The sequence below is a fragment of the Pinus tabuliformis genome, chromosome J (assembly GCF_031772625.1).
Source record: "Pinus tabuliformis cultivar Carrire ecotype Pingquan chromosome J, CPIR1, whole genome shotgun sequence".
Classification (NCBI taxonomy): domain Eukaryota; kingdom Viridiplantae; phylum Streptophyta; class Pinopsida; order Pinales; family Pinaceae; genus Pinus; species Pinus tabuliformis.
Window position 1 is genome coordinate 1,148,576,684 of NC_142295.1, and position 13,443 is coordinate 1,148,590,126.

Genomic DNA, 13,443 nt, shown 5'->3' on the forward strand with positions numbered 1-13,443 from the left:
CGGGCTCGACAAAGGCACGAATGACGAAGTATGATAAGTCCAAGTGCGAATATTATACATGGGGAAGCCTTTGACAAGATGTGCAAAGTTCTAAACATGGTCCACCATGTGAGACGTACTGACTAGGACCTGCACATAACAGCGGTTCTATGGTCTTTTTAGGACCATGTGCAAAACCCTGACAGATCGAGCAGTTCCGAAGTTGAAGTATGAAGTAGGGTCTGTAATCCCTATGGAGCATGTGAAACCTAGTCCACAACTAGCAGCACCCATAGATACGATAGCCAATGAAGCCTGGAACGAAGGAATCACATAACTCTAGGAAACAAAACACATAGGACTTGATGAAGAAATCTGACAGGGAAACCTTAGACTTCGCGAACTTGAAAATGACCAAGTACGACTAAGGGAGAAAAGTGCTTTGATGGATGCAAAGGTAAAGAAGTTAGGAAATGAAATAAAGGAAGCATTTCTCGTTAAAAAACCGAGGATGGTAAGGCAAGGCACGTATGATCATACTAACAATTTGGAAAACTATCGCTGTGAATTGGTTAGTCTGCTACCCTGGCTTGGACTGCATATCGCCAAATGTAGTGACTAGGGTAGCGCATTGGTAATAGTAGAGTGTGTGATGCCGAACATAACAATGGAAGATGGGGATTCTCCACGAACCATGGTTGAGGACAGGATGGAGCCTAACATGGGAGGTGCAACCACCTGACTAACCGCAGGAAGAAGTCTTAGCACTCTAGGCAACTGAAAGGAATCGTGGGACTATAAACTATTCTTCCTGGAAGCTACACGATATTGGGGATGTGCGCAGAAGAAAAGCATCACAACATCCACGATAGCGCACATGCGGCTATGAAGATTGGCTTGAAAGTGACCATTGGTGTCACTATTGATGATGGGATGTTTGATTTAAGGCCAAATGGAGTGGGCGGCGGGCATTTATGATGCAATTTATGGGCCAGATTTGGGAAAATATACCGCCAAGAAAGCACTAATGGCCTGAAATTTGGGGGAACAGTCGAATTCGAATTCAGGACGTGCTATAAAACACAAAGGGATTGCCAGTGAACAACACTTGGTCATTTGAGAACTGAGCGCTTGAGAAGAGCACTAAGCATTGAGAGTCGAGAAATAATTGAGCCGTTAAATTTGCAAGTGACAAAATACAGTGTAGCTACAAAGATAACCACTAAGGATGGTTTAGGGATTGAAGAGGTAACCATCGGCGAAGCCACAATGGTGGAGGATGTTCCAAAAGGTGTCAGGGTTATGATAGAAATCCCCAGATCACCACGAACATCGAGGCCTAATAAAGATAAACAAGCAATGGCCCTTGTACAGATGTCCTTGAGGAACCCACTATCCAGTAAGCTATCGATGGCAAATAAAGGAAAAGTTGTCACAGTCGACACAGATGAGGGAGAAGAAGATTTATAGGCTCTTATCATCACAACAAAAGAAGAAGAATATATGGACGAAGATATTCAACCTATATGCTCTACAAAAAAACTTCCCACGTTTGTCCCTCTACAAAAAGGGAAAACCAAAGTGTCGAAGGACCTAGATGAAACAAAGGGTTCACTCCAGATCCTGCTCCTCTCAAATGGCATTGTGTTTGAGGGCACACACCTAGGCCATGTGCCAACCATGAAATTTGGAGACTAGGACTTCGTTGACTGCAAGAATTTCCTGCACCTAGAGACTAGGAACCTAATGAAACAGAACATTGAGGGGTGGTGATAGCGTTAGAGTCACGGAAGTGGCTACACAGTGTGGAAAAGGCCAGATTGTTGCACTTATTATGGATACCACATTTCCACTACGTGCCCATCACCATTTTCATCATCAAGCAGCTGCTCTGCCTGGTGCATGATGGGTATCTATGGCTGGAGGAGCCTATTCCCATCATGGTAGACATCATTCACCACATTTCTCAGCTCCCCTATAAAGGAAAGGACCTCGCGACCATAGCCAAAAGAAAGGGCAATGATTTGGCTCTCGCAGAAGCCATGAAGGCAAAATACAAGCCAAAGAAGTAGAAAATGGGCTACACCATCTCTAGCATTAAGAAAAAGGGGCACGCATAGCTACCCATCTCCTGGTTGACAAATTTATGAGGAAGTGTCACGTTGATGAGATACCAGTGTCGGTGGTCGCACTAGCCGAGTAGTGCATGGAGGGGGTCCAGTTCAACTGGTCTGAATTCCTCTGTGAGGAATTTTTGAAAAACTATCGTGAAGCCTAGGAGTAGGGTAAAACCTTCCACTACGCATGGATTTTGTTATCCATAATGCTCGTAGTAGGGAACTACTAGAAGATAGTCAATTCCCCAACATTGACAAAGACTTAAAAGAGGTTGTGAAGTATGCCTCGCTCTAGGCCACAAAGGATGCAAACTGGATTCGCGACACAAAAATATTCTGGGTGCTCATGGAGATGAGCATCCGGATGTGGATCAATCAGAAGCTTCACCTATCACCTACAGTGTACAATAGTCTGTAGAGTTTTGCAGAGTTCAAAGCCGACATGCATAATGTATACATCAGGGTGCACAAGGATACAACGAAGCAGTGGACGAAGCTCCTTTTTATAGCCATTGATGAGGCCATATTCACTATCTTGGAGACATGGCATCCGAAATGGTACACCCCAGACCTTGCAAAACTTGAGAGGGTTGTAGCACAGAAGAATAAGGATGATGCTAAGTTGTGCATCCCACAATTGGCCAAGAAAAGATGGAAGGAAACCATAGCAGCTAAGGAAAGGGAAGTGGGGCAAGTGACACTGAAATTTTCTAAACAGAAAAAGGTTGCAGATGTAGCAGCAACAGCATAGGTAGAAACAAAAGCAACAATGAACGCAAATGAGCACCAAGAAACATCCTCACAAGGGCAGGAATCAGAAGAAACAAAAATAGCGGAAGGGAGCACAGACCCAGGGGACACATTGTTATAGAAATATTTGGGCACTCCAACCCCAATCACATATCTCCATAAACCAAGGGCTTCTAAACCCCTAAAAGTGTTGTTACATACCCTAAAGGAACAAGGTCAGTTGATTACATCATCTCCCAGAATTTGTCCATGAAAAACTACTTAGAACTGGTCAAAGTAGGACCATACAGATTGCTCCATGCATAGGGTGCGATGCATCTCACCTATTACACACGGGGGGTGCAATGCATACTGGAAAACCCTTTTGTAGGGTGTGATGAGCAAGAGAGGACAAATGGCAGAAGCAGTGTGCTAGGTGGAAACCTAGAGATTCTTCTAGAAACTGCTCATATGACAGTTGCCTCTCGAAATTCACCCGGGGATGAGTAAGAGATGTGAAATCTCCAAGTGGAACCAAGAACTACTAGTGAAATGTCACTAATCAAAATCCCAGAAGCTGAATCACTCTCCTACAAACATCTATATATGGATCCCTCATCCAAGATATCTAGAGGATGGAATTTTGTAATTTGCAAGGAAGTGTTGTTGGTTTCTCTTTGAAGACATTGTTGGGTGATCTTGCTTTGTATGAGGTGAAGAGGGCTTTCATGCTGGGAGGATGATGCTGGATTAGACAGCTTGGTTGTAATCCTCTCTTCTACTACTTCTATCAATAAAGCTATTTGAGTTTTCCTCCATATGCTTGTATATATCTGAATCTTGTTTGTGTATGAATTTATATGATTGATGTACATCTGATCCTACATCATTTATGGTTATAGATCTCTATGCTTTGATGGTATTTTGCTGCCTTGGCTCTACAGGTGTTCTTTGAAGTGGGACAAGTGAGGAAGGAGTGGTGAAAGCTCTATCAAAGGAGAGAGGAAACAAGCAAGGAGACTAGCGAAAGACCAAGGTTGGTGCTCTCTTCTTCTCTCTCATCTATCTCTCATAAAGGAAAACACGAGTAACTTTAATGTTACACAAAAATATCGTCATCATGATTATTTGCAGTCAGTATGGGTCTATCATCACTTGTACTGTCCTCCTAAGCAAGTCTCAGACCTCAGCTCTTCAAATCAAGCTTTGGAAATGAGAGAAAGACATTAAAAATCAATGTAACTCTGGTTTCGCACTTTCTCTCATGGTCACCTGCGGTCCCGCACCTTCTGTGTACAAAAACTGTGGACCTGCCCGCTTTGTCCCTAACGGTGTAGGTGCGGACCCTTGTGAAAGCCAAAAGGCACAAGTTTTATCTTAAAAAACTCACTTTGGGTTAATTCTAGAGGTTTCTAGAAGGAATTTTGACGTGGATTGTTCGCTCTGAGGTGGTTCATGCATCCCAAAAGAGAAGGAGCTAATCCCTTGATGAGAGGAGCTATCCCTTTGAAGGAGGGTTTTATCCCTTTGAAGGAGGACCTAGTAACCTCCCTCCATTGCACTATAAATATAGGCATTGGGCTGGTTGCTAGGGAGGTTAGAAGCTGAACATTTTTGAGGGTAAATGCTGGTGAAATCAAGACTTCCTAGTTAAGCCTAAAGAGGAGAGATCACATACCTTTTTTGGTTTCATTGGGGAGTGAGTGAAACTTGTCAAAGTAGAGGAGACTTCTTTCTGGACCCTGGGAGGAGCTTGTACAGCGTCAAGGCAAAGGTTGTAAAGTTCTTCTTCTTTTGAATTAATACAATCAAACTCATTTTTCTCAACAAGTATCTTATGTTATTTGTTTCATGGACTCCTTAACTTTCATGTTAAATATGTTTTAATGCAATTGGCTTTTCAGGTGCTATTTAATTTGTTTGCCTTGTTTTTGTTTGCAGATTCGTGAAAAGGAGCTCATTTGGATTGAAGGAGCGAGGGCATCCACAAGCTAGCGTTGGACCTAAGGTAGGCCCTAAAAACACTTGTTTGCTATTGTTCATAAAAGCATACTTAGAGAAAGATAGTGTTCGGTTGGTTTTCTTGTCATTAGGTCTTCTTTAGATTCTAGGAAGGTTTATCTTGTCCGCAAGATCGACTTATTCTGTGTGACAAAATGGTGACTCCATTGGGGACTTGATTGTTTTCCTTGTTTATACTTTGACCTGAGAAACTGTTTTTTTGTTGCTGTTTTTGGCTTGATGATTGTGGGATTGGGTGATTTAGTTAATTTTGAATTAGCTTTTATTTTTCATAGTTTTGGGAGAAGTACGCACCCTCTGAGTTAAGCACAATGCGTACCTGTACGTGATTTTGCTTTGTGCACAAAGCGTGAACGCACCTGTGTAAATAGGCTGCCTGCATACCCTGTCAAAATTTTGAGAAATTTTAAATTTCTCTCTTTTTTATCAGTTTAGAATTTGTTTATAGTTTTTTTCCATTTCCCAGACCTGCATGTACCCTGTCAAAAACTTTCCTTGGATTGATTTCGTTAGTGTTAGGGTTTTAGGTGAAATTCCTAGGAGTTTTGCTTGTTGGGTTTGTTTTTCGTTTTGGTTGTGTAGTGGCTCTGAGCTTAGAGGCTGTAGGGACTTCAAATCACCTTAGTGTCTACCAGCTTTCTTATGAGTCTGACAATTAATGAAATCTCCCCTTGTTTGAGGAATCCGCTTTGAGTTTTCTCTTTACAAAACTTCGAAAAGCTTGTGTTTGACAGTTTGGATTTTCATTTTCAAAAAGAAAACGAAATTGGTTGTTCTTGAATGATTTCTGATTTTGCATAAATTAGTCCTTAGCTTACATCTAGCTGAGTAAAACATCCTTAAAAAGACTTTTAGTAGGCTTTGACTTCAAATAGGTTTTTATAATTTGTAGATCTCAAAGTTAGTCATTTTCATTAGTTTTGAGTGTTTTGCAAAAATATATAAAAAATCTCTTTTGAAAAAAGTTTGTTTTTCGTAGTGATTAAATGCTTTGAAATGAAAAAGGGAAATTTTTGTGAAATAACTAGTTGTCTCGTTTTGAGTGCTTTGGAAAAGAAAAGCTCCTCTTTTAATTTGTTTAATTGAGAAAGATTTGTGCTTACAAAGTATTTGCATTCTCAAACTCTTTCTTAGTTTAGAAGTTCATCGAAGAGAAAAAGATTGTTTCGATCATCTTAGGTGCATTTTTAGTGATTTTGAGTCGAGTCTTCATACCACGAGTTTCATCTCCGCACCTTTGGACTTAAACAAAAACCACTAAAATTAACGCTTAAAGTAGAATTCACCTAGTAATATTTTTATTTCTAGGGCTCTGATACACCAACTTAGCTTAGGCTAGTGTCTTGGAGTAGGAGAGTAATTAACTCTCCAAGACAGTAAAAACAAACAAGTAGTTGTATCTTGTGGTAGGGAAGAAATCCAATTGTTGCATTTATGCTATGGGAAAGATCCTCTTAAAGGAGAAGCATGAGGTCGTGTCCGAACCAGTGTGGGAATCAATCCTTCCTCATTGGGAACGACGCCAGATATTCACGTATTAAAAACAGTAAACCTCGGACTAACCATTGTCGAGGAGCCTGGGGTCGCTTGTTGGTAAACCTTGGATTATGTCAAGGAGCCTTCAAGGGGATTGAGCTTGCTACTCTACCCTTGCGTGCGTATCGGATCGTAGACTATTCCCCCAGGTGTATTTGTCTCAGTTGGTAACCTTAGTGGCCATATTCTTTAGGACTCTTCCTGAGGTGACAGTGGTGGGAAGATCCCACTGTACCTGGAGCAAACGTCAGCTAGACTCACTTGGATTTTCTGGGGGTTCACTTCACTCGAGACGGTTAAGTGGGGGAACTTGTGCCATTCTATTCATTAAGCAGGTTGCCAGGGTAACTATTCCAACTGCCATTTCTGTACTGAACTCTGCGACGTTGGATTTCATCACCAACTAGTGTTTTCAGTCCGGAAAGTTACTATTTGTGTGTGTTTGACCTCCTAGATTCTTTAGGCATGTGATTCAAATTTGTTTAGTTCTTTAGAGACTTTAGGTGCTTTTCATTGAGATTTTACTTTGTTTGTGTGTGACGTAGTTAAAAGTCTTTAACTATGGATGAATTACCAAGACAGTCCCGTAGACTTCGGGGCCAGTCTCCTGAGATTATAAACGTGGCTGAGTTATTGAGGAAGTCCCGTAGACTTCGGGGCCAACCTCCTGAGGAAGTACCAAGCCAACTTGAAGGCTTAAAAGTCCTCGTAACTCCTAGAGACAGTAGAGTTGGGTCACCGGAAGAAGGAGAATCTTCTTTGATAGTACATCCTGATTTTCAAACGCCAGTAGCAGAATATAATCCACAGTCAGTGTCTGTCTCCAAAATCGCTGATAGCTTTTCATCTACTAGTGATATAGGTGAAGAACCCGAAATATTCGAGCCTGAAAGTGAATTTTCTGCTACTCCGACATCGGAGTTTGTTTCTCCAACTTTTAGTGGTCCTGGTTCACCTGGTGTAGAAAGAGTAATTACTTAAGATCTTCCTTCTGGACTTATTTCTATTGAAGCACTTGCTCCGGAAGAACAAGAAGTAGGTATCCCTATCCCTGAAAATCAACCTGTCATTGAGCTAAGGGAGCGTGAATCAATTTTTTACAGTCCACCTAGGAGTAGTTCTTGGTATCTTTCTTTGACTACTTATTTAGAAAACTCAGGGTTAAGTTTTTCACCACCTTGTGCTCCTTATCACTCAACACCTAGAGGTTTTTATACTCCCGTCAATATGTCAAGACAGTCGTCCATGTTTACTCAATCGCCCGAATCTTTTTTGTACAGCGGTCCATTTGTTCCCTCTGGGTATCAGTCTCTTTCTGGTACTTTTCTGGGAGCATCTCCTCAACCCATTGAGCAAGGGTTATTAACTAGAAGCAATGGTAATAAACCATTGAGCATAGAAGACATTCTTATGATGTCAGGTTCTATTCCCAATCCTCAACCTCAAGGTGGCCAGTTACCGCCTGGGGGGTAGCCTCAATTAACACCCGGGGGGCAACCTCAAGGTACACAATTTGCATCTGGGGGCAACCTCAAGGACAGTACATACCTACGGGACAGTACGTCCCTCAAGGTCAACCCCAGACTCAATATGTACCCCAAGGTCAACCCCAGTATCAATTTATACCTCAAGGTCAACCCCAGTATCAGTATGTGCCTCAAGGGTATCAACCCCAAGGTCAATACTCGAACCAAGGTTTCCAACCACCCCAAGGTCAAACGTTTGTTCAAGGAATGGGAAATGTACCTTTCAATTATCAATCCTACCCTCAACCCGGTTATGGTCCTCAATATTCTCAACCAGTTATGGGTCAGTACCCGGAATGAATATAGTGTGGGATTCATCGCAAACCCAACAGGTGTTGCACCCAAGTGTACAGTTGTCATCTCAAACTGGACAACCCTCAGTTTCTGGTACAGCCCAGCAACCAGTCCAGTCTAACATTCAAACTTCTGTACCTTCGGTAGTTTCTCAGCCTGGGCCTAGTACACCTCGTACTTAGGCTCAAACGACTGCTACAACTGCCACTACATCTGTTCAATCTACCCCACCTACTTCTGGAGTATCGACAGCTTCGGTTTCTACTGTTCCTATATCTACTACTCAGACATCTTTACCACCGTCTGGATCTACGATTCAAACTTCGGTTCAGATGCCTGTAGGACAACATGGTTTAAGTACAGTTGTCATAAGTCAACCACAATTCACCTATCAACCGTACCAGGGACAGTACCAATTTGGCCCTACTGTCCAGCAGCCAGTTTATCAGTATCAACTGTATCCTGGGTACACTTATCAACAACCTCAACAACCCCAGTACGGTCCGGTTAATCCTGGTTTTCCGGGAGGATACAATATCCCTAACACGATTCCTATTCCTAGTTATCCTGGATATCCTCCTCCTGGGGCTGGTCTCATGACCCAGCGATTTAGGGATCCTAATCGGCAGTTACCGTTTATCGCAACTTTGGACTTACCTGACTTGTCGCGCCTAACGAACGATCCCATTAACTATCTTCCGTTTTGGCTGCCAATGCCGAATAAGTTGCCCAGTGACATTCCCAAGTTCGAAGGTAAATCAGGAGAGGACTCGTCGAACCATGTGATGACTTACCACCTCTGGTGTGCGTCTAAATCCATCACAGATGATTCGATCCGTCTTAGACTTTTCCAGCGCACTCTAATTGGTCTTGCGGCCAAGTGGTACATTGAGTTACCGCGAGGCACTTTTTATAATTTTAGTCAGTTAGCTACCTCGTTTTTAACTCATTTTCAGTTGCCATTCCGATATGACAATGGCACGAAATTGTTAACTTCGCTAAAACAATTGACATCCACGTACATTTTAGATCATATTCATGAGTGGAGACGTCGACGTCGTTTAGTGAAGGTATTTATTCCGGATCAGATCTTGGCTGAGTGGTTTGTAAAATCTTTGTTGCCAAAGATCACTGAAGATGTTGCTAAAGCCGGAGTTGTTACTGAGGAGCAAGTCATTGCTCAAACACAGTACCTTGACTTGGTATATACTCAGTCGGGTACGTTACACGAAAAAATCCCCGATCTTCCCAAGCAAAATCAAATTGCTGTAGCTCCTTCGGGATCTCATGCCGCTGATGGTATGATTGGTACGGTTAACACTAAAAGTAAGAAGAAGTCCTCCAAGAATTCTTCTCCTATTATAACATTACCTGATTCCCCAACAGGAGATTCTTCTGCAGAGATTTCCGCCGATATTCAGGTTGTAGAGTCATCTACATCCAAATCAAAATCCGGTGGGAAGAAGAAAGGAAAGAAGAAGAATAAAATGGACAAAAATTCAAAGGAGAAACCTGAAAAGGCGGAATCCAATGATGAAAAGCACAAACCTCATTATCCTTGTCTCATTTGTGATGATGAACATTTTACAAGAGACTGCCCTCATCGTGCAGAGGTTGCGAAGATTGTCAAGGGTTCCCAATCTCCTGCTGTTTTGAAGGATTCTTTTCCGGCTCAAGACAGTAAGATGATAGGTTCATCCTTGAGTGCCAATGAAGAACCCATACTGATGATGTCCCATGTTAGGATTGCGACTCGATCGCAAGATTATGGTAGTAAGAGTCCTGTTGATGGTAAAGAAGCAGAATCTTCTCATTCTAATCCATCAACCTCAGCTCCCGGTTTCGATCCACTACAGATCGAGAAATCTAATCCAGACTTGGTAATCAAACCTCCCACCAAGGGTATACTTTGAAAGTCAGCTTTTAATCCACATGCGAGAGTGGCTCATAATTATAACATTGTTGAGGATTTAGCTATTTCACCCTCAGCAATGTCGGCTTTGGAAGTGCTGCAATAATGCCCAGCACAACGTAAATTACTTTTGTCGGCTATAGGAGCTATTGATGTTCAGGACCTGAGCCTAATAATTTTCGATCTAGAAAATAGTACACCGTGGTTGCCTCATCAAATGGCTTTCCAGATTCCAGTGATAGTAAAAAGCAGGCCTATTCATCGGACTGTAATTGTGAGGGAGCCTCAACGTGTATTATGTTGATACAGTGTTGGAGATCGCTTGGTTCTCCTTCACTAAATCAATCCCCGACGATTCTAAAGGCCTTTCATGGCTGTGGGTTTCATCCTTTTGGCATTCTACAGGATTTGCCTATAGGGGTTGAAGAAAAAACTGTTAGTCTAGATGTGGAGGTGGTTGATGCCCCTCTAGACTACAACCTTCTCTTGGGTCGAAGTTGGTCTTACGCTATGACACGGTCGTTTCATCGATCTTTCGAGTAATAAAATTTCAACACAATGGAAAGATCGTAACAATAGACCAGCTGGCTTACTTTTCATCTGACCCAGCCTCTTCGGAGAGTATTCATCATGTTGGTAAAATGACTATCCCATATAAGGATGTTGGAGTAAGATTAGTTAAAGATGTCGGTTTACTCGGAACTTTTCCTTTTCCTCCAATCAACGCATCATCTTCATTTGCAACCATTCATATGATTACATCAGACACCATTATTTATGATGATCCTTGGATCATCCCTTCTGAATCAGAGATAGACTCATTGGGTAGTTCCATGCCATTGAGTCCATATGAAATTGCCTATAAAGCCATGCAGTCATTTGCTGACCTGTGTTCAACCAAAAATGACTTAATGAATGTGGTCCGTGAGGAATCACTTTTCACATCAACCTTGGATTTATCTACGTTTTCTGAACTTGTTCACTCTGATGAGAAAATTCATGAAATCCTATGTGTAGATGATTTACCATGGGAATATCTCCATCACAGATCTTCGTTTTTACCTGAGGATGATCATTTTGAAAATGATTTCTCATCAATTTTTACAACTGAATATGTCAAGGAACCTCAGAATTCAATGAAACATCCCGATTCAGAGTTAAATTTGGGAAACATCTCTCGAACTATTCCTATTGACATTTCGGTTAAGCCCGGAATTGTTGAGAACATTCGTATAGGTGCCTCGTGTACAAATGACGAAATTAAATTATATAAGGCCCTATTTCAAGAATTCTGCGATGTGTTTGCCTGGTCCTACAAGGAAATGCCAGGAATTGATCCCGTGATTGTCGTTCATGAGATCGAGACTTACCCGGATGCTAAACCTGTCCGGCAACATTTGCGTCAGATTCACCCACGAAAAGCTGCTGCAATTAAAGCAGAAGTTTAAAGACTGTTGAAAGCAGGTTTCACTTATCCGATCCCGTTAACGGATTGGGTATCGAATATTGTTCTGGTTAACAAAAAGCAGGGAACAATAAGAATATGCATCGATTATAGGGACATTAATCAATCCTGTCCAAAGGAAAAATACCCAACTCCCTATATCGATCAAATCATTGATGATTGTGCCGGCAGCGAAATATTCTCCTTTATGGACGGTTTTTCCGGATACAATCAAATCAACATTCTACCTGCCGATCAACCAAAATCGGCTTTCATTTGTCCATGGGGGACATTTGCTTATTGTAAATTACCTTTTGGGCTTAAGAATGCCGGAGCAACTTTTCAAAGGGCGATGTCTTATGCGTTTCATGACATCAAGCACATTGTGCAACCCTATCTCGATGACTTGCCTGCTCATTCATTACATCGAGCGGATCACCTCGTCCATTTACGAGCAATCTTTATGAGGTGTAGGCATTATTGTATTCGGTTGAACCCACACAAATGTGTCTTCTGTATAGAAACGGGTTGATTGCTGGGGTTTATAGTTTCGAAAGTCGACATTTGCATTGATCCCTCGAAGGTCGAAGCTATCATCAAATTGCCTCCTCCTTCGAGTCTTCGCCAACTCCAAAGTTTGCAAGGGAAAGCAAACTTTTTACGATGATTCATTCCTAACTACGCCAAGGTTACAAAGGGTTTTACCTGGTTGTTGAAGCAAAACACTCAATTCTATTGGGATGAGATAGCTCAAAAATATTTTGATGCACTCAAACATGCGTTGACCCATGCACCGTTGTTGCATCCTCCCAACTACAACCAGGATTACTTCTTGTATCTCGCCGCCTCTCATTCCACCATTGGAATGGTCTTAGTTCAGGAAGATGAATCAGGAACTGAACATGTGATATATTACCTTAGTCGAACGTTAAATCCAACTGAGCTAAAATACTCACATGTGGAGAAATTGGCGTTGGTAGCCGTTCAAGCTGTCCAACGTTTTCGTCACTACATTTTACTACGTAAAACTACGGTAATTTTGGATTGCAACCCTATGATCTACATTTTGACCAAGCAATTGCTAGGGGGCAAGTACTCTAAATGGATTGTTATCCTGCAAGAGTTCGACTTGGAATTTGAGAAATCTAAGTCTAAGAAATCTTTAGCTTTTGCGGAGTTAATGTGTGACTTCCCGCGTGCTGACACAGAGACTGTGGCGGAGGAGCCCATTACGGACAAATCCTTGTTTCTAATCAGCACTTTAGATCCGTGGTATGGAGATATCATCGTTTATCTCCAGACCCAATCCTTTCGGCCAGAAATTTCAAGGTCAGAACGTCGGAAAATTCGTTTCCAGTCCCAACAATTCAGAATTATTGAAGATACTCTTTATCGCCGTGGGGCGGACTTTGTTTTTCGATGTTGCTTAACTCACGAGGAAGCTGAAAGGGTTCTAAATGACTGTCACTCTGGAGCGTGTGGCGGTCATATGTCTGGGTTTGCCACAGCCCAAAAGATATTTCGCGCTGGCTACTTCTGGCCGTCTTTATTTAAAGATTGTATTACAGTGGTCTGAAAATGCCACAACTGCCAGATTTTTTATCGTAAGATGTGCTCTCCACCTGCTCCTCTCCACCCTATAATTTTCATTGGTCCTTTTGCCAAATTGGGTATTGATTTTATTACATGTAACCCTCACTCGGCCGGGGGGCATGCGTATATCATCCTTGCGGTAGATTATTTTACTAAGTGGGTTGAAGCGATGCCTACATTTGAGGCAGACAGCAAGACAACTGCAATTTTTGTGTTCAATCATATAATTGCTAGGTTTGGTGTCCTGCAAGCGATAATCACTGATCATGGGCGTCATTTTCGAAACGTTAT